The following is a 25,638-nucleotide window of genomic DNA, read 5'->3' as shown; positions in this document are numbered from 1 at the left end:
CCTGAAGTCAGGAGGACCTGAGTTCAAATACGATCTCAGATACTTAATACTTCCTAGATGTGACTCTGGGCAAGTCACTTAACCCCAGTTGCCTCAGCCAAAAAAAAAAAAAAAGTATTAAAATTATTCTTAGGACTTGATTGGACTAGGCAACTAAGTGCAGTTGATATTACTTTAAGATAATCTATAACAAAATAGCCTCCTGATTCTTGGAGAAATGGAGCCCCTAGTGCTAGGGCCTGGCTAGGAGACCATAATGGGCACTAGAGAGACAAAAAAACTGTTCACACAACTCAACGTGTCCTCAATTCATTTTCTTGTCAAATAACCTTACCCTCTCATGTCTAAATAAATCTCCTTTTGTTCACTGTAGAATGACCTTTGAATGTCTCTTTTCATTCCCGTATCAAACCTAAACTAGCAGGAGACTAGCCTGGGTCAGGGATAGTCCAGAATAACTTGCTTTTCTGAATTCCTTTTATCTGTCACTTCTTACAGCATAGTGATACTCCATTCCATTCATATAACCACAGTTTGAATATTTACTTTTGTTTCTAATTCTTTGTTATCACAGAGTGCTGCTATATGTATTTCATATACGTGGGACGTTTCTTTCTTTTGTAGCTTCTTGGGGTATATGCCCAGCAGTGGGATTTCTGTTTTATTAGGTTTAACTTTATATATTGGAATTTGGCTAAAACTGGGATCTGGGCTATAAGCAAATTATTTTCAATAATTTCAACTTGATATGTCCTCTTGTAGATCAGAAACTTTGTAGGCATTCCTCTTACATATGATCAACCTTTAGCAACCCTAGGATACTTCTAATAAGACTTGGTTATCCACAACCTACCTAGGACATTGTAAGTAGAAAGTGCAATGGATTTGGAGCCAGGGCACCTGGGTCTGAATTCCTGCTCTTGCTGCTTACTGTGTGATACTACAGAAGTCACTTAAACTTCCCAGATCTTAGTCTCCTCAGTTGTTAAATGTTAAATGAGGAAATTGGGCTAGAATGTCCATCTAAATCTTAAAGACATGATATATGTAAAATTGTACTCTCAATTTCTAATTCTTTGTCATCCTAGAAATCGCTGCTATTAATATATCCCCCCCCCCTTCTTTTAAAAATCTCATTGGAATACAGACCTAATAGGACTGCATCAAAGGGTATAGCCCTTTGGTAACAGTTTCAAATTGCTCTCCAGAATGGTTGGATCAATTCACAACTCCACCGACAGTATATTAGTGTTTCAATTTTCTCACACGTCCTCCAACATTTGTCATTTTCCTTTTTTGTCTGATCTGATAGATGTGAGGGTGTACTTCAGAATTGTTTTAATTTGAATTTCTTTAATCAATATGATTCAGAACATTTTTTAATATAACTATGGATAATTGTGATTTCTTCATCTGAGAACTGCCGGTTCATATTGTAATGGGCTGAGGCTTGAGTTGATGCACTGAGGTCCCAAGCACATGAGGCTAAATAGTAATTGGACCATACTCTATTAATAGATAAGCTTGGAGAGAGAATGGCCCCCACCCACTCTTTGTGCAAGTCCTGATGTGTTGTATAGGAAATGACGATTTTGGTGGGTGGAGGCAGGGGAGTGGAGAAGGAAGTTGACTTCAAGGCTGGTGCTCTATCCACTGAGCCATCTCCTCCCCTTCCTTCTCCACCTGTAGAGATACAAGCAAACCCTCTCCCCCAAGCAGTTAGCCTATCTGGTCCCTTCCATTCACCACTTTCTGGGTCTCTCCACATCACCTGGCGATTATCTAAAGATAGTGGAGCTGCTCGCACTGGACATTGCCCTTCCGGTGGGTTATAAAACCTGTCTGCCGGAGCCAGTGCATCTTCGTCAAAAATCAAGAAGTTAATAGTATAAAGAGCTAGATTTAGTAGTTCTCTAGGGTTACCTGTGGCTGGAAGGGGAGGAGAGACTTTTGGGATTGCCATTGCCACAGTTGGCTCAGGTCACTTTTTCTGTTTGTTAAGTGTCTGAGGCTGGATTTGAACTCAGGTCCTCTTGACTTCAAGGCTAGTGCTCTATCCACTGAGCCATCTCCTCCCCTTCCTTTAACAAAATTCTAGCCACAAGCACTGGGTAAGGAGTAAGGCTTTGTTCTGGTTGTGCCGGGAGGTTCACCCACTCTATTTTTTTTTTTTTTTTTTTTTAAGGGGAAAATCTTCAATATTTATTGAAGCGAAGAGGTGAATAAAGATTGCTATAGCAAATATAGGCAAGAAAGATTGCGATAGCAAATATAGGCAGTTGCGACAGGAAGCCAGCTAAGAGAGAGCGACGCGAGCCGAGGCAACCATGGAGGCAACTGTGTCGGCAACTGTGGCAATGGCCGTCCCAAAGGTAAGATTTATATCTTGCATGTCCACTCACATAGTGGACTCCCAGGCCCTATTTTTGATGGGAATTCAAAGGCAGATAGCCTTTTAACTATGTTAGCCAGTACACCTTTATTTCAGGAGGCCCAGGAATCCCATTCTAAGTACCATCAGGCTGCTCGAGCTTTGCGTTTACAATTTGGGATTACAAAAGAGGAAGCTAGGAGCATAGTAAAAAGCTGTACAGCTTGCCTTCCTTTCCATGCTCCTACACTGCCTCCAGGGAAGAACCCTCGTGGTTTGAGACCCAATGAAATCTGGCAAATGGATGTGACCCATTATAAATCTTTCGGTCGTCTGTCTTTTATCCATGTTGTGGTAGACACCTTTTCAGGATTCACTTTTGCCATACCAGCAGCAAAAGAGACAGCCCGAGTGGTCACTGAATTTCTCATGCAAGCATTTGCCATTATGGGTGTGCCACAAGCAATAAAAACAGACAATGGTCCTGCATACACCTCCAAACATTTTGCACACTTTTGTGCACAGTATAAGATTTTACACACCACTGGCATACCTTTTAATCCTCAAGGACAGGCAATAGTAGAGAGGAGAAACAGAGACATTAAGACGCTCCTCCAAAAACAAAAGAAAGGGGAGCCACAGGTAACCCTAGAGAACTACTAAATCTAGCTCTTTATACTATTAACTTCTTGATTTTTGACGAAGATGCACTGGCTCCGGCAGACAGGTTTTATAACCCACCGGAAGGGCAATGTCCAGTGCGAGCAGCTCCACTATCTTTAGATAATCGCCAGGTGATGTGGAGAGACCCAGAAAGTGGTGAATGGAAGGGACCAGATAGGCTAACTGCTTGGGGGAGAGGGTTTGCTTGTATCTCTACAGGTGGAGAAGGAAGGGGAGGAGATGGCTCAGTGGATAGAGCACCAGCCTTGAAGTCAAGAGGACCTGAGTTCAAATCCAGCCTCAGACACTTAACAAAAACAGAAAAAGTTGTCGAAAGCTGCAAAAGCAAAAAGAAGAAGAGAAACAAATCAGCTAACAGAGAGAGACGTGAGCTGAGCCAACCGTGGCAATGGCCGTCCCAAAAGTCTCTCCTCCCCTTCCTTCTCCACTCCCCTGCCTCCACCCACCAAAATCGTCATTTCCTATACAACACATCAGGACTTGCACAAAGAGTGGGTGGGGGCCATTCTCTCTCCAAGCTTATCTATTAATAGAGTATGGTCCAATTACTATTTAGCCTCATGTGCTTGGGACCTCAGTGCATCAACTCAAGCCTCAGCCCATTACATCATATCTTTTAGTCATTTATCAAATGAGGAATAACTAGTATTCTTATAAATTGAACACGATTCTCTATATATTTGAGAAGTAAGGCTTTTATCAGGGAATATGTTGTTGTTGGTTTTTTTTTTCCAACCTGATGATAAAATCCCCAAGAGGTTATTTATTCCAAAATATCACTCTGTGTAAGAATCCCTCTTCCCCACAAAACATTTTCAAAAGGTGACATCATTGTCTTTTGAGACAGCCCATTCTATTCTGGAGAACTCTAATTGTTAGAAAGTATTTTAAGCTGAAATCTAACTCTTTCAGAGGACTGTGGGAACTGAGTGTGGTTTGCAAAATAGCATTTTCACTCTTTTCGTTGTTTTTTGCTTGCATTTTATTTTATTTTTAAATTTTTTTTCGGTTTGATTTGATTTTTCTTGTGCAGCAAGATAATCATATAAACATGTATGAATATATTGGATTTAACATATATTTCTACCATATTTAACATATATTGGACTACTTGACATCTAGGGAAGGGGGTCGGGAAAAAGGGGGAAAATTGGAACACAAGGTTTTAGAAGGGTTAAAGTCAAAGAATTACCCATGCTTATGTTTTGAAAAATAAAAAGCTTTAATTAAAAAAAAAAATCTTCTTCTTTCCCTCTCCTTACCCCTTTCAACTAAATTCTACCCTGTGGACCAACTCAGGATATATTAAGGAGCTCAGCACCCTCACTCCCTTTTCACTCAGTTATAGTCAAATTGTATATATCCCATCATGCCTGGTTTTCCTTGTGGAGGTTTGACTAATCATCTTTTTTTTTTTTTTTTTCAGAACAATGACCATGACAGATTTCTGGCATATGCCTCTGATTTCTTCATAAACATGCATTAAAGTCTTGTATGAATCTGATGTAGTTGAGAGCCCTTTTCAGAAGAAAGGGTTAGTTGTTACGGAAGAAAAATCACAAAAGTATAAATCGTGCTGATATGTGTTTATGTAAGTATGGTGGAGTTTAAACAAAGCAAGTGGAAATAAATCTAGAAGCCTTAGTTGCAAAATCAAGCTTGGTAAGTCAGAGACCCTTGTCTTGGTCTCTCTCCACATAAAACCACAAGTTCAGGCAGATTTCCTGACAAATCGGATAGCTCAAATCAGAATCTAGAAATAAATTTCATCATCCTCATCAAACTGCTTGAGAAATTGTAGTTGAGAAACTAAAGGTATAGACTATCATCTCAAGAGCCCAGAATGCCAATGATCATTTTGGTAACCTGACTTAATTCTGGTGAAAATGAACAATTAATACATAGTCCTTGTTAATTCAAGTCGATCTCCTAGAGCCATTTCTAATTTCATGAAGCAAGAAACTTGCCTGGGAGTATTGGAAGCAGATGACCCAGTGGGTCAAGAAAACCTGACAAACCCAGTCAGTAACATTTCTGTTTTTGTTGGAATTTTTGATCCTTGCAAAGGGATTTTTGCCTGAATCCAGCCTAAAGTAAAGTGTAGAAATGGACCTTTGATGAATGTGATCTGCTGAAGTGTCTGGAGATACCATTATATACATACACTTTTTGTGTGTGTGCGATTTTTCCCCCCACTTTTCAGCATTGGGTACAGAAGCCAAATAATTGTTTAAGAAATAAAGATCAATAGCAAGATGATTTTAAAAAGGAATGGAGAGACTTGCATGAACTGATGCTAAGTAAAGTGAGTAGAACCAAGAGAACATTGTATACAGCAACAAGATTATGTGATGATCAATTCTGATGGACAGGGCTCTTTTCAACAATGAGGTGATTTAGGCCAATTCCAATGGACTTATGATGGAAAGAGCTATCTATACCCAGAGAGAGAACTATGGAGATCAAGTGTATACAACATAATAGTTTCACTTTTTTGCTGTTGTTTGCTTGCATTTTGTTTTCATTTTCATTTTTTTCCCTTTTTGATAGAATTTTTCTTGTGCAGCATGATAATTGTGGAAATATGCATAGATGGATTGCACATGTTTAACCTTTATTGGATTACTTGCTGTCTAGGGGAGGGGAATGAGAGTAAGGGAGGGAGGGAGGAAGAAAAGAAGCACAAGGTTTTGCAAGGGTGAATGTTGAAAATTATGCATATGTTTTGAAAACAAAAAACTTTAATAATAATAAAAAAGAATAACAACAAAAAAAGAAAGATCAAGTACTGTAGACACCGATAGGAAATATTGTTTGTGAATTATTCTTGCTTTATATCATATCACAACAATGTTTTTTCTAAGTGCTTTTATGACAAACTATTTTATACCATATGTGATAACAACATATATGAAATTTTTTACTGAATCTTTAGCTTAAAAAAATTTCCAACTCATTAATTTCAAATATTGGAACTGCTTTAGGATCAAACTTCATTAAGTTCATCCAAACATCAGAAAGTATTAGAAGCCAAACTGTATAAGCTGCATGGGAGGGAGAAGATGCTGACTTATATTGGTCTCTTCCTTGACTCCCCGATTTATGGTACTTGTTAGAACTAGGAAGCCTTTTAGATATCGATAAACAACAGCTAGATGATATAAAGGTTGAAGTTCTGAATTTAGAATCAGGAAGTCTGTAATGTAATCCTGCTCCCAACATGAACTATGCAGGTATGTCTGTTTCCTCATCTGTAGAATGAGAATAACATTAGAACCTATTTCCCAGGATTGTCATGAGATAACTTATATGGAGACCTTTCTAAAACTTAAGGTGTTTTATAAGAGCTATTATTAGTCTTATTATGCCATTTATAATTGAAGAAACTGAAGCAAGTCAAAGAGTTAGTAGTAGAACCTAAGGGTCATGGCTCCTATTTGAGTATATTTTCAATTATATCATGCTTCCCTATAACCAAAACTATTTTCAATCCCATGATTCAGGAAATGCATTTAAAAGTGAGTTTCTGATCCAAAATAACTAGACCTGGCCCAGCCTGGTTAAAAACACTTTCTATTTTTGTGATATAGAGCGGCACAACCACACTATATTAACTACTCAATGGTAGTTAATTTAATGTTAATTAAGTTTGCCTTAGTTTCCTCATCTATAAAATTAGCTGAGAAGAAAAATAGCATTTTTGTCAAGACATCCTAAAATGGAATGTCAAAGATATAACTGAACAACTATAAATGGAAAGTCATATTTATGTCATTACATTGTTAAGTCCTAAATCCCAGGGTATGCCCATTCCCACAAAAGGGCTCTAGCCCTGGATCCACATGAACCAGGTTCAGTCCTGGGGGAGTCTGAATAATTCCTAAATGAGGAAAGTTGGACGTCTCTCAATTTTTTTTTTTTTTGGTTACATTATGCACCAACTCTAGAATTCTGGAGAAATATTCCTTAAATAAAGATTTACATATAGTAAATCTTTAGATGGCAAGATTACATATAGTTCATATCTAAAAGAGATTTATATCTTTTCTAGTAGAGGTACTCAAAATACAAAGTAGTTATCAGTTAAGAACTCATCACATTTCTTGTGCCATATATATATATATATATATATATACATATACACATATACATATATATTTATATTTATATTTATTTATTTATTTAAAGTACTTCAAAAAACATAAAAGACTAATATGAATGTATTGACAAATACAGTAGATTCCTATCATTTGAAGTAATGTTCCATAAAGTTCCTGAGAATATCAAATTAGGACCTACTGAACTATTTCTCCTAGGGAAAATACAGGGTTAGGTTACTGGGAACTTCTAATTACAATATACTTTAGCATTTTCCTGAATGGCCTCACATGTAGATTGCCAAATGTCCTCTTCTTTTTTTCTGGATTGGCAAATGTCCTCTTCTTTTTTACTGGATGTACTATATGGTTGATAAATTAATATTGAACTTATAGTTAATATCAGTATAACTCACACTGGAATGGAACTTATTTAACAGAGTTCCTCTTTAAAGCATATAATAGCTTTCATGTGTTTAGGACCAGTATAAGAACTTAAACACTATGGTTGGAGAGCCATTTAAAATGCCAAAATTATCAATAAAAAGCAAAGAAAAAATTGGGAAAATGGTATTAAGTAGAGAAACAGACACTTGTTTACATCATGATAACTGAATAATAAGTCAGATCCCTCCTTGTTCAGCCTCAGCTAAGAATGTGAATGATGGGGAAGTAAATTTTTTTGCTTTCTGCAAATGATCACAAAAGCACCTCAGGAACTGATTTTGAGGGTTACAAATAAATTTTAGCAAGTAGATGAATTTGTAAATATGAAATCCAGGAATAATGAGGATCAACTATACTTAAAACCTGAAGAAATAACTCATAGTTCCTATTATTTTCTTTTGGAACGCAAAGAGAATTTTGTAGGATGATTAAATAGATATTTCATATTCACCTAATATTTGTATTGTGTAAACAACTCTCAAGTCCTAGATTTTGTTGCTAGCCAGAAAAACAGCTGCAGTCCTCCTTTCAGCTACAGAATACTAATGTTGCTTCCTTTCTGCTCTGAGAAGTTGTTGTGGAAATCAATTGGGGAATGATCAGCTCCCAGCTTGTCTCATGAGATTACTAATAGCGCTGGAAATGTCCAGTTCTCAGGACTGCTGTTAGTGAACTGCTTTTAGGAGTGTGTGGGAGAACATAGATCGCAAAGAAACAACCAAGGAATTGAGTTACAGTTTCAGGATTGCCTATATAGGTATATATTCCTATAGTATTCACATGTAGTCTGCATTTATTTGGAGGGGAAGTGAGAGTTGGGAAAGGAGAGAAATCCTTCCCCCACTTGAATTCCTAGGAAGTGTTGGAATAAGTTTTTTCATCATAAAGAAGGGAACACTTAAGAGTCCAAAACCCATTTTTCCTTATTCTATATAATTTTCAGAATTGGCACTTTCTCCTGAATTAATCAATAATCACCTTTAGCATACAAAGCCTCTAGTCCTGGAGAATCACAGAGACCAGTCAGGAAATATATGTTTTCCAGCAAGAGGTCAGAGCATATGGACCAACACAAAGGAGCCAGAGTAAATGCTCAGTCACATCACCCCTTTTATACAATGCCTGTTATGCAATCCCTGTGGTAACATATTTTACCACAATTTCTTTAGTTTTTCCTTAATTGATGGGCATCTATTTTGTTTCTAGGATAAGAGCTTAACACACACTCTCTCTTTTTATTTAAATTTTTTTCTTTTTTTCTTTTTTTCTTAAAGCTTTTTATTTTCAAAACACATGCATCGAAAATTTTCAACATTCACCTTTGCAAAACCTCGTGTTCCAAATTTTTTTCTCTCTCCTTTTCCTTCACCCCCTCCCTTAGATGGCAAGTAATCCAATATATATTAAATATATGCAATTCTTCTATACATATTTCCACAATTATCATGCTGCACAAGAAAAATCAGAGAAAGAAAACAAAATGCAAACCAACAACAACAAAAAAGTGAAAATACTATGTTGTGATCCACACTCAGTCCCCACAGTCTCTCTCTGGGTGCAGACGGTTCTCTCCATCATAAGACCATTAGAACTGCCCTGAATCACCTCGCTGTTGAAGAGACTAGTCCTTCAGAACTGATCATTGCGTAACTTTTTTGCTGTATAGAGTGTTCTCTTAGTTCAGTTCATGTAAGTCTCTCCAGGCCTTTCTGAAATCATCCTGCTGGTCGTTTCTTACAGAACAATAATATTCCATAACATTCATTCACCATAATTTATTCAGCCATTCTCCAATTGATGGGCATTTACTTAGTTTCCAGTTCCTTGCTACTACAAAAAGGGCTGCCACAAACATTTTTGTACATGTGGGTCCTTTCCCCTTTTTTATGATCTCTTTGGGATAGAGGCCCAATAAAGATACTGCTAAATTTGAAGTATATGGACAATTTGATAGCCCTTTGGGCATATACACATACACTTTTAAGAACATGTTTCTTCACCTATTAGCTGTAACGTTTTACTCATTTACATATTTTTAATCTCCTCTCCTGGGCTCTCTTTATCCTTACCACCAGTCTTTAGCTTGCCCTTCCATCAGGATAAATGAATCTTTGTCTCCAATATCTGGGCACTGGCATTGTGGTTCCATACTCCCTCATCAGAGTGGCTGCCATCCTCATTCTTCTTCTAGTAGTCCTCTGTTAATATAAGATATAATTTCCAAGTCCCTAAAGTTCTCTTGCCATGAAGCTCTTTGGAAACCTTTTCTCTGAACTCCTGGGAATGAAGACTTCTATCTCTTTTGCTTTGAAGTAGTGCAATCTTAAATATCACAGTGACCCAATTCCAGCTTTTTCAAGCTATCTTCTTCATTGCCTGCTCTAGTCACCCTAACTCCAAATTAAAGTCATTCCTAGATTAGTTCTGACTACTTAATGTTTGGTTATCTCATAGGATTTAGAACTGGAACTACAAGTAGAAATGATGTAATACAATCCTTCCACCCCTATTTTCCAGATGAGAAAAGTGAGGACCAGAAAGAAGAGATGTCTCATCTTACAGGTAGTTAAGATTTGAACTCAACTCTGTGATTCCAAATCTAATACTCTTGACAATGTGCTGCTACTACTTTCCAGGGGCATATCTTTAAACAACTCATTTCTTTCTTTCTTTTTTAATGAATAATATTTTATTTTTCTAAATACATGTAAAGATAATTTTCAACATTCATCCCAAGACTTTGTGTTCCAAATTTTTTCTTACCTCTTTTCTTACCTCCCCTCTCTCCAAGATAGCAAGCAATCTAATATAAGTTAAACATATAATAGTCCATTTCTATAAATTTTTCATTTTACTTTCCCTCAAGTCTGACTGTAATATCTTGTCATGGGATGAAGATGATCCTGAGTCCTCAAAATCTATGTCAGAGATGTACTAGCTCAGGAAGGTTTTACCACTGGCTGGAGTGATATGTTATCTAAGGATCAACTTGACTAAATCTGAAGAGATATCTCCATGTTGGCTGTAGGGTAGTGAATTTTTTGGTCCCAGAAGCATTTGAAAACTATCTAGAAGCTTGTATGTGAGGTGACTTGAGGTATTTTGTTTTCCGTGCTGGTAGAGTAGTATCTGCAGTGACAAAAATCTTATGACCCAAAAGTATTTTGTGCTTTATAAAAGCTTTACCTCATAGTGGCTTCAAGGGAGATACTGATAATCCCATTATATTTTATAGCTAAAAAAAATCATACAATTAATAAGTGTCAGAACTGGAGTTTAAACCTAGGGCTCTAAAACTTAAAGTAAGCTGATCCTTCCTCGTAAAATGGGTTGACAGTGGTGTGGTAGTAATAAATTTCAGGGGAACAAGCATGTGCTTTTTGCAGGTATTTTGTCCTAAGATCTTGAATTATTCATAGAAATAATGAGGATGAAAACCAGTGGCCATAAATCATCCTTGGTAACCCTCCAAGACACAATAACATCCTAAAGATTTAAGAGAAAGCTGAATTTTTATCGTACTGAAAATGGAAAATCCCAGCCATTGGTAGAACTCATGTGAAATAAATGCTCTGAAGGTTGAAAGTCTGTTGATGCTAAAAGGACTGTTTACGTGCCTGAGTTCATTTTAGCTGGAATGGTTCTATTTTTAGCTATACATTCATGAAGGCCAAATTTCTCTTCCTTAGTGGGGAAGAGCAGAATATCATTAATCTGGTAGCCATTTTAAAAGAAGGCCTCCCTGTATAAAAAGGGGTTTTTGAATTGTGTGTGTGTGTGTGTGTGTGTGTGTGTGTGTGTGTGTGTGTGTGCTGGATCCCTTTGCCATTCTGGGGAGGCCTGTGAATGCATTCTTAGAATAATATTTTTAAATATAAATATTTGATGGAAATACTAAATTCCAGAGGTGAATGAAAATAAATAAATTTTTTCCTCATCCTAGTTTATAGACACCCTCTTCTCTCCCCTTTACCCCCCCAAAAAAATCTATCCATGAATTTCAGGTTAAAACCCCCATGTAGAGAAAGGATCTCAAGTTGAGAATTGTTAGGAAAGAGAGACTTGGGGGTGTCTGGAGATTGGGGAGGGAGAGTCAAGGGATATTTAGAGTTAGACATTCTGTCAATAAGCCATCCCAGGAGAATGAGGACAAAGCCCTGTGTTAAACCAAAAAGGGAAATATAATAATAATTTTTAAAAAAGATCTTGAGTCATTTGGCCATAATAGTCATCAGCGGGCTGCCCCAAGAGGACCATGCAGGATAGGGCCATGAGTTCTCAGCCTAAGTGCTCTCTCTGATTTAGCTGAGAATGACTCAGGCCTTGAAGCACTTAGTCTTCCCTTGATAATTCTTCATAATCTCTTTGATTTCTCCATTAGGGAATTTTCATGTGCAGCTTAATTTTGCTTTTTCAGTTTCAAGTGACTGCTCACTTCTAATCATATCCCTTTGGGTCCATCTCCGTGAGACTTTCTCCCTTGCTATTAACAACTCATTTCAGAGTTACCTTCTGATAGACTAGAAGAGCCCATTGGCTGATACTATACCAACCCTTCCTACCCTGCCCCCTTCAATATCATCTCCTTTTTGAAATTTCACAGAAGCATTGTAATGTATTGTATTTGTTTTGTATTTAAAAGTAAATAATGTGGTGAAGGGGTTAGGATAGGAAATGACATTATAAGTTATTATTAGGGAATGGAAAGGACACCTATCAGGAAGGAACCCTCACTTTGCCATAAATTGATTGTATGATTTTGGCAACTCCATTTTCTCGAGCTTGTTTTCTTTTTAAAATATGTGGATTGTTGGGTATGAAATGTAATGTCAGTTTTTAAAAAAATGAATTGATTAATTTGCTAAAAAAAATTTTTCCACTTCTTCCTCTTTTTTCCTTAAATTTTTTTTTTTAAATAAGCTATGGGTTCTCTGGAGGAGTGAAAAGCTGAATACAGGATAAAATCTAGGTGATAGAAAAACAAAAAATACCAATAAAGAGCTACTAAAAAATCCCCAGGAAAGCTGATTGTGTTAGATGATCTTTAAGGTCCCTTTCCAGCTCTAAAATTCTTATGACCCTGTTTATACTTTTTAACTCCTTTTTTAGGGCAGGTTTTGACAGGTAAAATTTTACTAGGATATTGGATGCCAGAAGGGAGGAACAAAAGGCACCAATGAAGAAAATTAGTGTATATAATAGGGTGACTATGGATATGAAGGTCAAACTTCATCATCTAGGTGGCCAACTCTGATGGAAGTCTTCATTAACATAAGACACAGGAGACCACACAGTTAGCTTCATTTTTCCTTATGAATCATTTCCTTCAAGGCTTTAAAACATAATAATTTTATTCTGCATAGATAATCTAGTTTGTAATCATTCTATAGCCCTTGTTCTCACCATTATCCAGTAGGTTATCCAAACCAGCTCTACAAAATAGCTATTGTATTTCCAGAAAACCCAGAACTTTGAATTCTAATTGACATATGTAGTATTTATAGAGAATAGAGTGATGTGGGTAGGCACTATGGAAAAGAACATGAGATTGGGATTGAAAAATTTAGGATTGAGGACTGGTTCTGCTGCTAACTTTCTGTTTGACTGTGACATTTCCGGTCTTAGTTTCCTCATTTGTAAAATCCTTGATCTGTAACTACAACAAAACAAAAAGTTAGGTAGATTTAATACTCTAGCGCTAGAAATCAGTTAGTAAAAATGATACTGGAAAAGTCACCATCCTTTTCCCTATATTACTCAAACCATTTCAAGTCAATGAATGTTTAATAGCTACTAAAAATATACAAATTAGAACACAATGTAAATAATGAATACATAATGTTATATGAGTTGAAATCCAATTAAATTCAACAGACTTTAAGCTTCTCTGTCAAGATACTCTACTAAACGTAGAAAAATCTAGTTATAGTGTGAGGTCTGAAGAGGAAGGATATTACTAAGATTTTATGGAGAACAGATTTTTTTAAAAAATGTCAATAGTATTTTATTTTTCAAATTATACATAAAGATAGTTTTTAACATTCATTTTTGTAATATTTTGAGTTCCAAATTTTTTTTCTCCCTCCCTCTGGTCTTTCCTTCCCTCCCTAAGACAAGCAAGCAATCTGATATTAATTATACGTGTACAATCATTTTTATTAATTATATTAGTCATGTTGTGAAAGAAAAATCAGAACAAAAGGAAAAGAGATCATAGGAAAGAAAAAGCAAAAAAAAAAAAAAAAAGTGAAAATAATACATTTTAATTCACATTCAGTTTCCATACCTTTCTCTCTGGATGCAGAGAGCATTTCTGTCCCAAGTCTATTGGAATTGTCTTGGATCACTATGTTACTGAGAGGAGCTAAGTCTATCATAGTAATCATTATGCATTTTAATAAGAAATAGAACAAAAGAGAAAGCAAGGCTAGCCAAGAAGATGAATATAAGAGCATAGAACAACCCTATAAAACAATAGTACCAAAAATTCTAACACTCAGAATGCGCTCTGACTAGTGAGATAAGCTAAAGGTAATCAAAAAAGGTTTTTCATTTTAAATTATATTGAGAGAAAAAGAAAGGTAGAAGACTTACTTGTGGAGGAAGGGATAATAACTGATTACAGAGAGAAGGCAACAATACTTAATTTTTATTTTGTATTTGTTTCCTTTGTTAAGCAGAATGATCTTTGCACTGGAAATGAAAGAATAACTACCAAAAAAAAGGAGAACTGATACTTGAGATACATAAAATGATAGTGATGGATCATGGAAAGAAGCAATAATTTACTGTCTACTATGTGTCAGCCACTATAATAAATGCTTCACAAATATAGTCTCATTTGATCCTCACAACAACCCAATTAGGTAGTGCTATTATGCCCATTTTATAGTTAAGGAAACTGAGGCTAAGGTTAAATGACTTGTCCAGGATCACACAGCTACTAAGTGTCTGACGCCAGATTTGAACTCGTGTTGCTAATTCTAAGTTCCCACTCTAGTCACTATATCACTTAATGCCCTTTTATTGAATACAAACTTCTTGGCCCAGGTTAAATATTCTCTGATATTGAAAGAATTGGTTGCTGTGAGTGCTAAGCTTCTGTAAATTATATTTGAAAGTCAATGCCTCAATTTTTTTAAAAAGGAAAGGAACAGAGTCTGTAAACTATAGGCCAGAAAAATCTGACTTTTTAGTTCTTTGAAAAATTGGTAAACAGATCATTAAAGAGCAATCTGAGAAATATCTATAAATGGTATGGTATGATGTGAACTTTATCAAAAGTTTTGTTCAAGTCTAGATAAATTATATCTTCTCATTGACTAATTTAGTCATTCTGTAAAACAAACAAACAAACAAATAAAAAAACCCAAAACAATAAAAAGAAACAAGGTTAGTCTGGTATGACTTGTGCTGGACAAAGCCAAAATGAATCCTTTTATCACCATTTTCCTTTTGAAATGTTTATCAAACTTTTTTGAGGACAAAGTTGTATAGGATGAGTGTGAATGGCACTAGCATTCAGTAGAAGCTGAGATTGGCTATAAATGCTAAAGCCATTAAAAAAATGATTTAGTTATATAGGGAGCGAGAAGAAAATGAAAAGAGGAAGAGAGGTCTTCTGCTTATTGTGGACAGGACTGACATCTCTCATTTGATTTCCATTTTCAGTGATCTTTGAATTGGTAAGGACAGAAAAAACAATGCAGATTATATAGATGAACTTAGAGTAAAGTGAATATAGAAAATTGGGAAAATGAATGGTTGACCCAATAACAGCAACAGAATTTATATAAAGCTAAAAGTTTGGTAAGAATGCTCCTCATGACTTTCCCATGCAGCAGAAAATACAATTGTTATTATTATTGTTTAATAGATGGGGAATCTGAGGCTCTGAAAAGGTAAGTGATTTGTTCATGGTGTGGTATGGTTTCTCAGATTTGGACTTAGATTTTCTTTCCATTACACAATGCTGCCTTTTATAAGATCAATTCACTTGAAGGGATGAAACAAAGAAAGAGCAGATGGGATTCCTGAATAATAATAAGTGATCTTTGAAAGATCTTTGGAAAGTTCTTACAAAAGAAAAAAAGATAGAAGCTACAAAATACAGAACACTGGATACAAATAATTTGGGAGACTGCATGCTATTATGATTAATGAACTAGTGTTGAAGTCAGGAAGATCAGGGTTCAAGGCAAGTCTCAGATATTTACTGTGTGATGCTGGGCAAGTCACTTAGGCTACTCTCTATGGACCAGAAGTAGAGAAAATGTCAACGTTCACTGTTATGAAGTTTCCTCACTTAGGAATGAAATTATAGTTTCAGTCTTTACTAGTAATGGGATGGCTTGTAAAGAAAGAGAAGTTATGACCTCTAAGAACCTATATAGTGTCAACAAGAACAGGTAATGTTCAATGAATAGAATTACTTTTTTTGATAGGTTTGTAAATTAGGGAAATGCTGTAAACAAAGTATACCTGGATTTCATCAACATATTTGAGGAAGTATGTCAAGGTATCCTTCAAGATGAGATAAAGAAGTTTAAGCTACATGACAATCAAGTTAGGTAGAGTCCAGAACTTCTTGAGTCACAAGTTCCAAAGTGTAATCATTAATGGGTTGATGTCACTTGGGAGGAATGTCTCTGGTTGAGTGTTCCAAGCATTTGTTCTTTGTCCTAGATTGTTTGACATTTTATCAATGATTTAGATGAAAGCATAGATGCTTGTCAGATTTACAGATGAAATAGAGCTGAAAGTGATAGCTAAAACATTGTATTACAAAACCAGAATACAAAAAAAAAAAAAAAAAAAAAAAGTCTGGCATTAGAATGAAAGGTCAAATTTAGCGAGACACAAATTTTTAAAAGTTGCACATAAAGTCATATGTAGATTTAAACCATTAATTTGAAAAGTAAAAAATAAGGGCCATTGAGCTTGGAGAAATAGTGTCATTATTCTCATCATACTATATTTGAAGAACTGTCTTCAGTCTGGCACTATGTTTTCTTTATATTTTTTAAATTCTAAAATAAATATTCCCATATATAAGATAGAATAGAATAAGAGTGGATATATAAAACTATGAATCTCTATTACATGCAGCTTTTTAAAAAGCACATAATGAATTCAACATAGTATTTTCAAAACTATCCTACTCGCCTGTTTCCTTATGAATTTCTTTTTTGTGCATTAAAAAATACTTCCATCCCCTCTTTTTCTCCCTTCTTTTTATGAAATACTATCAGTTGCCCCTCTTTTCTCTCTAGCTTTTTTCCCCCAAAATAAAAAGAAAAAACAAAAACTTGTCATCAAAAAACAAAATCAAGGAAAACAAAACTCCACATTGGCCATGATCAAATATGTGTGTTTTATTCTGTGTCTCAAGGTCCTTGACCTCAGGAGATAAGTAAAATGCTTCATCATGGGTTCTCCAGAGCCATGGTTGGTCATTGCCCTGGTTATAATTCTTAAACCTTTAAAAATTGTGTTTTTTTCTTTTTTTTAATTTGCTGAGGCAATTGGGGTTAAGTGACCTGCTCAGGGTCACACAGCCAGGAAGTATTAAGTGTCTGAGACTAGATTTGAACTCAGGTCCTCCTGACTTCAAAGCTAATGCTCTATCCACTATACTATCTAGCTGCCCCAAATTGTTTTTTTCCCGACTCTTGTTACTGTATAAATTGATCTTGTTCTGCTTACTCTGCATCATTTCATGAAAGTTTTCCTAGATTCCTTTTTTGAAATTCATTTTTTTTTTGACATGTTTTATGGAATAATAAAATTCCATGATATTCATCTCCCCAACTTTGTTTCCAATTCTTTACTACAATAAAAAGAACTGGGCACCCTATTTTCTAAAGGACGGTGACATGGTAAAACATCTAGGGAAGGATAATCTTTATGAATGGGACCAGGTGAAATTTTCTCAAAAAAGTCTATAAAGTTGGTCAGACCTTAGGCCTAAGTCACATGATTCCTATTCTCAGAAGTCTGCAGAGCTGGAAGATCAGGTCATGGGCCCACATTTCAGGAAGTCACATGATCTCTAGGACTAGAAGGTCTATAAAGACCCCTAGATCAGTGACAGGAAGTGACGTGACCCACAGGAAGCAAACAACATTGATAACCATTGATCAGTGGTGGTTACTTCCTTTTAGTCTATCCAATGAGAAATCTTGGGTCTTTTGCTATTTAACCAGCTTTACTGCTTCCAGTTTACCAGGTAGAGCCCATGTTGGGAGCTGGGATGGCTCCCAGGTGCATCTGGGTCTCTCCCTGCAGGGACTAAATAAATGCTTTCTCTTTGTACCTGAAGATGTCTCTGATCAGCTAATTTGGGGATGAGGGTCTAGCACCCATCCCACACATTTAGAATGTGATATATAAAGATTAATTTAAAAACTTAAGGCTATTTAAGCTAGAGAATAGAATTCTTAATGGCAGCATTCAAGAATATATCTGTTAATAGTTTTTGTGTCCTAAGGTCCTCGCATGTTATCTGGCACATCAGTCTTTAATAAAGGCTTACCAGAGGCTTGCTTGCTGTTAGCTATAGAAGGGATTTGCTTAAATCTACTGGGCAGTTTTGCTTTTTTATTGGGGATAAATTGGAATTGGGCTCAGATGATATTTCAGCAGGATTACAGAGATGTTGGGAGAATATTGTTCCTGGAGACGATCCTGGCAGCAGGGAGGTGATAGCATGACACCCAAGTGAACTGGATTTAAGTGGGGAAGGACTATGCAAAGTCACGGGCTTCAGTTTAGGATAAAAGTAGTGAAGTGACCAAAAGGCAGAGCAGCAGTCAGTCCTGAATAAAGGCATCAAGCAGGAGCTGCTGCTGTTGCTCTAGAAGGGGATCATGACAGTTGGGAGGGGATTTCCTGACATGCAAGAAAATTGTCATCAAAAAGCAAAGTCACATTTAAAGATTTAAGTAAGGGAGGACTGTGCAAAGTCACCTGCCTTACTTCCCTTCCAGATCCATCTGAGTCCAGTGGCTAGACTGGAGATGGCTCTGGATGAAACCAACCACAGGAAACAGTTTTCTATTAAGCTGGATAGACTAGTCCAAAGAATTGCTAGTGTTGTGACAAATTTGTGAAGTGCATTGTGGAAAGGTGGTAAGACAAGTAGAGGTCCAAGGAAGGACTTCATGGGTAGAAAGGTCAATCTAGGTCAGTCACACAGGAGACTTTGCCAGACTTTTTCCCTTTTAAATAGTATGAAATCTACATTTGCCTCTCCCAAGTACACAGTTAGTTTAGGGAATTGCTGGGAAGATTAGATTGTTTTCCCTCAGGAATGAGTGTGAGAGATTGTCCCATTCATTTGCAAATTTTTTCATCCTGATTTCATGTTTTACTTTTAAATTAATTGCTCCTGTTTACCTTCTTCTCTACTTCTTTTAAAATTTTTGTTATTAAAGAGAGTGGGGGAGAAGGGAAGGAGGAGGAGGAATTTGTTTGGAAATGTAAAAACAAAATACATCATTTTTTAAAAGGAAGAAAATATTAAATGGGTGTTTTCTACCTGATCAGCTAACAAAAAGTTGCAAACAAAATTGAGCTGATTTTAAAGGCCGCTCCGGTATCGTCTGCCATATAAGAATCTGTCAAAATACTCCCACACTAAACCCAGTGATTGCAGTGACTCTAGGGTTGAATGACACTAGAAACAATGGATAGAAACACCTTGGAGAAAGAGAAATTTTTTGTCTTTTTGGGGGGGGTCTCCCCAATATTTAGCACTGTGCTTGCCACCTAGTAGTTACCAGTAGGTTATTTTAACTCTAGAGGGAGTACCAAGTTTATAGTGGTTCTGAATCCTAGGAGCATCTATGAAGGAGTAGTTAATGCTTCTTCAGGAAGGATAAGGACTTTAAAAAATTCTGTAGCATTCATCATAAAGGCATTATTGATGACTTAGAGAAAGTTATTTCAGCCTGGTGGAGTTAGCTGGGAGGGGCAGAAATTTTAACTGGGAATTAAGGAGAGAATGGTTCATGGGGAAACAAAGATATTAGGAGAAATTTTTTTCAAAAAGTTGAGCTGAGTAAGAGAGAAGGGAGCTGGTTCAGAAAAGAATGGAGGTAGAGTGTTTTTTTGTGATCATTCAGTCGTTTTTTTCGGCTATGTCTGACTTCTTGGGATCCTCTTTGGGCTTTTCTTGACAAAGACACTGGAATAGTTTGCCATTTCCTTTTTCAGAATTTTACAGATGAAAAAACTGAGGCAAACAAAGTTAAGTGATTTGTTCATGGTCTTACAAAGTGGTGTCTGGGGCTAGACTGAAACTCAAGATAATTTGATCTAATTTTTCTTGTGCAGCATGATAAATGTAGAAATGTTTAGAAAAATTGCACACATTTAACCAAAATTACTTGCTGTATAGGGGAGTGGGGGGGTAGGAGGAGAGGTTCCAAATTTAAAAATTTGGAACACAAGGTTTTGCAAGAATGAATGTAAAAACTATCTTTGCATGTATTTTTTTTAAAATAAAAAGCTATTTTTACAAAAAAAAAAAAATTCAAGATGATGAGTCTTCCTGATTTCAGACCCATCACACTATCTCCTGTGCTACTTTGCTGCACAGAAGGATCTAGGAAAGGCTTTTTTTGGGGGGTGGAAGAGAAAGAAGGAGAATGAAGAGAGATTTGGGAACTTTGAGAATGTAAGCTTATGGAAAGAAAACTATGGAGGGGGAGAATTTGAAGATGCATAAGAAAGGAGATGATTGTGGAGCCAAGAAGGAATTTTATCAAAGGAGATGGAGGGATTAACTTTCTTCCTTGTCTCATAAAATGATAAATTTAAGTATGGTAAAGACCTCAGCTTCATTTTATAGATGTGGAAACTGAGGTCCAGTAGCTTAAGTGTTTTGTCCAAGATCATATACATAGTAAGCATCAGAGATCTCTGTTTCCAAAGCCAGGGCAAGTGGCAGTATACTATTAATTATATTGTTCTATCGTTAGCATAGTAATGCCATTGCTAATGGTATTTTTCTTTGTCTTGTGACTCAAGGGAAGGAGGAGAGAATAGATGATGCAAATGGGACATTTTGAAAAGTGGAGGAGCTAGATAATGGAGCTCTTAAGGTGTTTTGTTGTTCAATCATGTTCCACTCTTTGTGACTCCATTTTTGCATTTTCTTAATAAAGATATTAGAGTGGTTGGCCATTTCCTTCTCCAGCTCATTTTACAGATGAGGAAACTGAGGCAAATAGGTAAGTAATTTGCCCAGGATCACTCAGCTATGACAAGACTTGAATTTAAGAAGATGATTCTGTAATGCCGGAGAAACTGAGGCAGGAGAGAGATTAGAGAGTTTTAATATTTTATTAATGGGAGAGTAAGATTGACTGGACAGGACTCTCGTCTCAGATTATCCAGTCAGACAGAGATAAGTATACTGGGACCAAGGAATCCATATTGGTCCCAGGGCTGGAGGACCCAAAGAATCCAGCGTCCAGCATACAGCTGCCAGACGCCATTCTCCAGCAATGAATGAAGGAACCCCAACTTCTTAAATACCTTTTTGGAGACAAAGAAGAGAAAGGGAGGGAAAGTTTTTTTTATCAGGGAGGGGAAGCCATAAAACCTAAAAATTCCAGAGACAAAGAAGTAAAGATATCATGGGTTAATCTTGGAATATTCTAAAGGAATATTGTAAATCCATAAAAGAATCAGGAGGTCTACTCTTTTATCTTGCTAACTTATAACCCGAGAGTGAAGAGACAGAACAGTAAATGAAACTGGGACAGGGAAACTGAGTCAGGACAGTTAAAGAGAACTGTGGCATAACAATTCTTCCTGACTTCAGGCCCAGCATTCTATCTACTGTGCAACTGAGCTGCCCCTGTGAAGGCTCTCATAAGGAATGGCTTCAACATTTTCAGAAAAGTTGAAGGCTAAATTGCCTATTTTAAGTTTGGGATTTAGGAAGTAAAGGAAAAACAGTTTGAAAGTTATTTGGGAAATATGTGCAAACATTCCAATAAACAATAGTGTCCTCAGATAATCTATTTTGTTTTTCATGTCTAGCAAATCTCCATATAGTCAAACTATTTAAACATTGCCATATCAAATTACAGAATTTTGTTCTTAAAACTTTGTTATAATTATTTTATTAGATCAGAAGGACTCAATGCACTAGATGTGGGCAAAAAGACTGATTTTTTAAAATGGTACTACTATATGATTTATTCACCAGTTATGATGTATCAGAAGAAACTTTCCAGGGCCACAGAATTCTAAAAGACTTGAATTTTTTTTATTGTGAATTCAACAGTCATTAACAGTAACAAACATTTCACCATACAAAGAAGTACCAGAAATGATACTGTATAAGAATTTGTCAACTTTTGCCATAGTGACAGTGAGGTGGCCCAGTGAATAGAGCACTTGGGCTGGAATCAGGAAGATCAGAGTTCAGATTCTGCAGATACTTCTTAGATATGTGACTCTTGGACATGTCTTCTAACCTCAGTTTGCTAAAATTTCTTCAAGTATAAAATGGAGATAATAATTGCACCTGCATCCCAGGATTATTGTTTTTCTTTTTTTTTTCTTTTTTTTTTTTTAAGGCAATTGGGGTTAAGTGACTTGCCCAGGGTCACACAGCTAAGACGTGTTTGCCTACACATTCTAGCAGAAAGGAAGAAAATTTGGTTTATGAAAGTGCTGAATTTGGATTTAGAATAGAATTGAGTTTGAATGCTGCCTCTTATACTTACTATGTGAACTTGGGCAAATTGACTAATTTCTTTATTATTATTATTATAGCTTTTTATTTACAAGATATATGCATGGGTAATTTTTTGACTAATTTCTTTGAGCTTCAGTTTCCTTACCTGTAAAATGGGAACAACAGTAGTTGTAAGGTATTGTTGTGAAACTCAAATGAAATGTACCAGAACACTGGACAGTGGTGTCTGCTGATGAACATCAATCCTTCATTGTCTGTCCACTGTAGCACTTTGGGGTTTGATTCTGTCTGAAAGAGTAGCTTCTCTTCTCCAGCCCTAGGTAAGGTGCCCAGCTGAATCATCATGGCCAAGAGGAGTGAGCAAACATGAGGAAGAGGGGGAGCTCCAACAGTGTCCACTCCTGGAAGCTCCAGTGCCATCTCAGTGGGAAGCTGAGCTTCTTGCCCATTCTTGCCATAGATTGGCTACTACTCCAGAAACTTTAGCTGTTCAGTGCAGAAAAAGGGGATATTGGGATTCCAATTTCAGGACCATATGGTACCAGGCTGAACATAAGCCTGTGTCCCTGGTGCTGCAGAGACAGACAGAATTGGATCAATTTTACCTTTTCAGAATCTGGCTCTTCTCCTCTCTTCTTCCTTCTCCCTTCTCCTTCCTCCTCCCTTCTCTTGACTTATTCTCTTTAGGTAGAGACAGAAGAATGGGATCCTCTGGAAAGAACCTATTTGGGTTGTTTTTTACTGATTACTCTAAAAGAAACCATTCTAATACTACATGGTCATTATTATCATACTGATTTATCTGTTCATGTTTGTGTCCTTGGAGTTACATGCATCCAGGAATCAGTCAACAAGCAGTTGCTAATGACTTAATATGTGTCAGGCACCGTGCTAAGTACTTTTCATTTTTTATAAAGGCAAATGCATGGGCCTTACCTTCAAGGAACTCTTATACTAATAGGGGAGGCAACATGTGAACAATCATATATACAATATATGTATCCTGTAAGTAGAAAGTAATTGCAGAGAGAAGAAAGGCTGTAATTTTGGAGAGGGGGAGACTGGGAAAGGCCTCCTATAGATGAATTTTGAGCAGAGTCTCTAAGGAAAGCAGGAGGTAGCAGAGGAGGGGAGTATGAAAAGCAGCTCAGACATAAGGGCCAGTAAGTATGAAATGGATGTAAATATACCCACAGAAAGACAGTGATAGATTTTTCAGAACAACTAAGAATTTTTCTATCCTGGGGATTCAGAACTACATAGAAAAGAGATTCTATTGATTTTTAAGTTTTTCTCTAATGGATCTGGACCCAAAGAACTAGGACAAATGGTGTCAATTGCAGTTAGCAGTGGGAGAGAGAAGAGGAGATAGATTGAAGTTGGTTCTGGTGAGGCCATTTTGAGGCACTTCTGGTCTTATATGTAGGTTTAAAGGAAGCCAGTCCTTCTGAAGGTCAGAACTGAGAGCATTGACTAAAGAACCCTAAGGCAGGAATTGAGAATGAGTGGCAATAAATTGAGAGGCCAGCCAAAAGAAAATAACTCTTCTTCTTATTTACCATTCTTCACCTCACCCATCAGACTATTGAAGAATAAGCACTTATTATAAAGAAAGTGTTAGAAAAAATGATGTATGTAAAAATCCCAGACTACTATGAAGGACTTGTGATGAAAAATGCTGTCCATATTCAGAGAAAGAACTGATGGAGTCTGAATATAGATTAAAGTATACTTTTTTAAAACTTTATTTTTCTTAAAGTTTTTTTTTTTTTTGTTATTGTTTTGTTTTGCAACATGACTTTTAAGGAAATGTTTTGCATAACTTCACATGTACCTTACCTTCTCAGTGGGAGTGGGGATGGGGGAAGGGAGAGAATCTAGAACTCAGTTTTAAAAACAAATGTAAAAGTTTTACATGTAACTGGAAAAAAAATATATATAACGTTAATGTGATAATATATTTATATATTATAATAGATACTGTATCTAGTGTGTGTTTATATGTATATATATATATATATTTATCTATAACTTTATGTTTCTAAACTTCCACTTTAGGAATTCCTCTACTTACTCTCTTAATAATATTCAAGTTTTTAATTCCATTTCTTATTCAAAGTGAGAGGCTGAAAATGCTGCTTTGAAGAGTTTAGGAGATTAGACAACCTAAAAAATCTTTTATCTATGATTGTCCCAATATAGGGTAAAGATTCCTCTGGCATGAAGAGATTGACATTCAAACTTCATTTTGAGAACTGTTCTTTCTTTCTTTTTTTTTTTTATTATAGCTTTTTATTTACAAGATATATGCATGGGTAATTTTTCAGCACTGACAACTGTAAAACCTTTTTTTCCAATTTTTTCCCTCCTTCGCTCCACCCCTCCCCAAGATGACAGATGAACCAATACATGTTAAATATGTTAAAGTATAATGTATAGATATCCATACAGTTATTTTGCTGCACAAGAAGAATTGGATTTTGAAATAATGTACAATTAACCTGTGAAGGAAATAAAAAATGCAAGTGGACAAAAATAGAGGGATTGGGAATTCTATGTAGTGGTTCACACTCATTTCCCAGAGTTCTTTTGCTGGGTATAGCTGGTTCTATTCATTATTGAACAAATGGAGCTGATTTGATTCATTTCATTGTTGAAGAGAGCAACATCCATCAGAATTGATCATCATATAGTATTGTTGTTGAAGTATATAATGATCTCCTGGTCCTGCTCATTTCACTCAGCATCAGAACTGTTACTTCTTAAAACTAAAAAATTCTATTTATCAAGCTGTTTGCTTACATCAGTACTAAGTGTTTTAGTAGTTGGGGAGAAAAAATGGTTGTGTGTGTTTCTTACTCTGCAGTATGTCCAGCTCAGGGGCTTGGTCTCTTTAATTAATGCTTTCCTATGCTAAATCTTTGCCTGGTGATTTATTATCTGCTTATCGCCTATTCGGGTGCTGGACACTTTCCTTCATCATACTTATGTAAGTTCCTTGGGGATGAATCTGGACTTAATAAAGCAATTTGGTCCAAAATGCCCAAGTCATACTGTTTTTTAAAGTTCTCCAAATTTTTTCTTACCTTTCTGAATCTCAAGGATTTGGTATATACTCTCTCAACTTAAGCAACACTTGAGCTTAGAAAATAAATGAACGATTGGTTGAATATGTAAATAGATCCTCCTTAGTATTCCAAACTTTCTTATTTAGCTTATAAGCAAAACATATATATATATATATAACTTATATATAAGCTTATAAGCAAACTAGTTTATTATTCATATGACTTTGACTATCTAGTTAGTCTGATTTTTATCCT

This window comes from Antechinus flavipes, chromosome 4 (genome assembly GCF_016432865.1).
Source record: "Antechinus flavipes isolate AdamAnt ecotype Samford, QLD, Australia chromosome 4, AdamAnt_v2, whole genome shotgun sequence".
Taxonomy (NCBI): Eukaryota; Metazoa; Chordata; class Mammalia; order Dasyuromorphia; family Dasyuridae; genus Antechinus; species Antechinus flavipes.
This window is presented reverse-complemented; position numbering follows the sequence as displayed.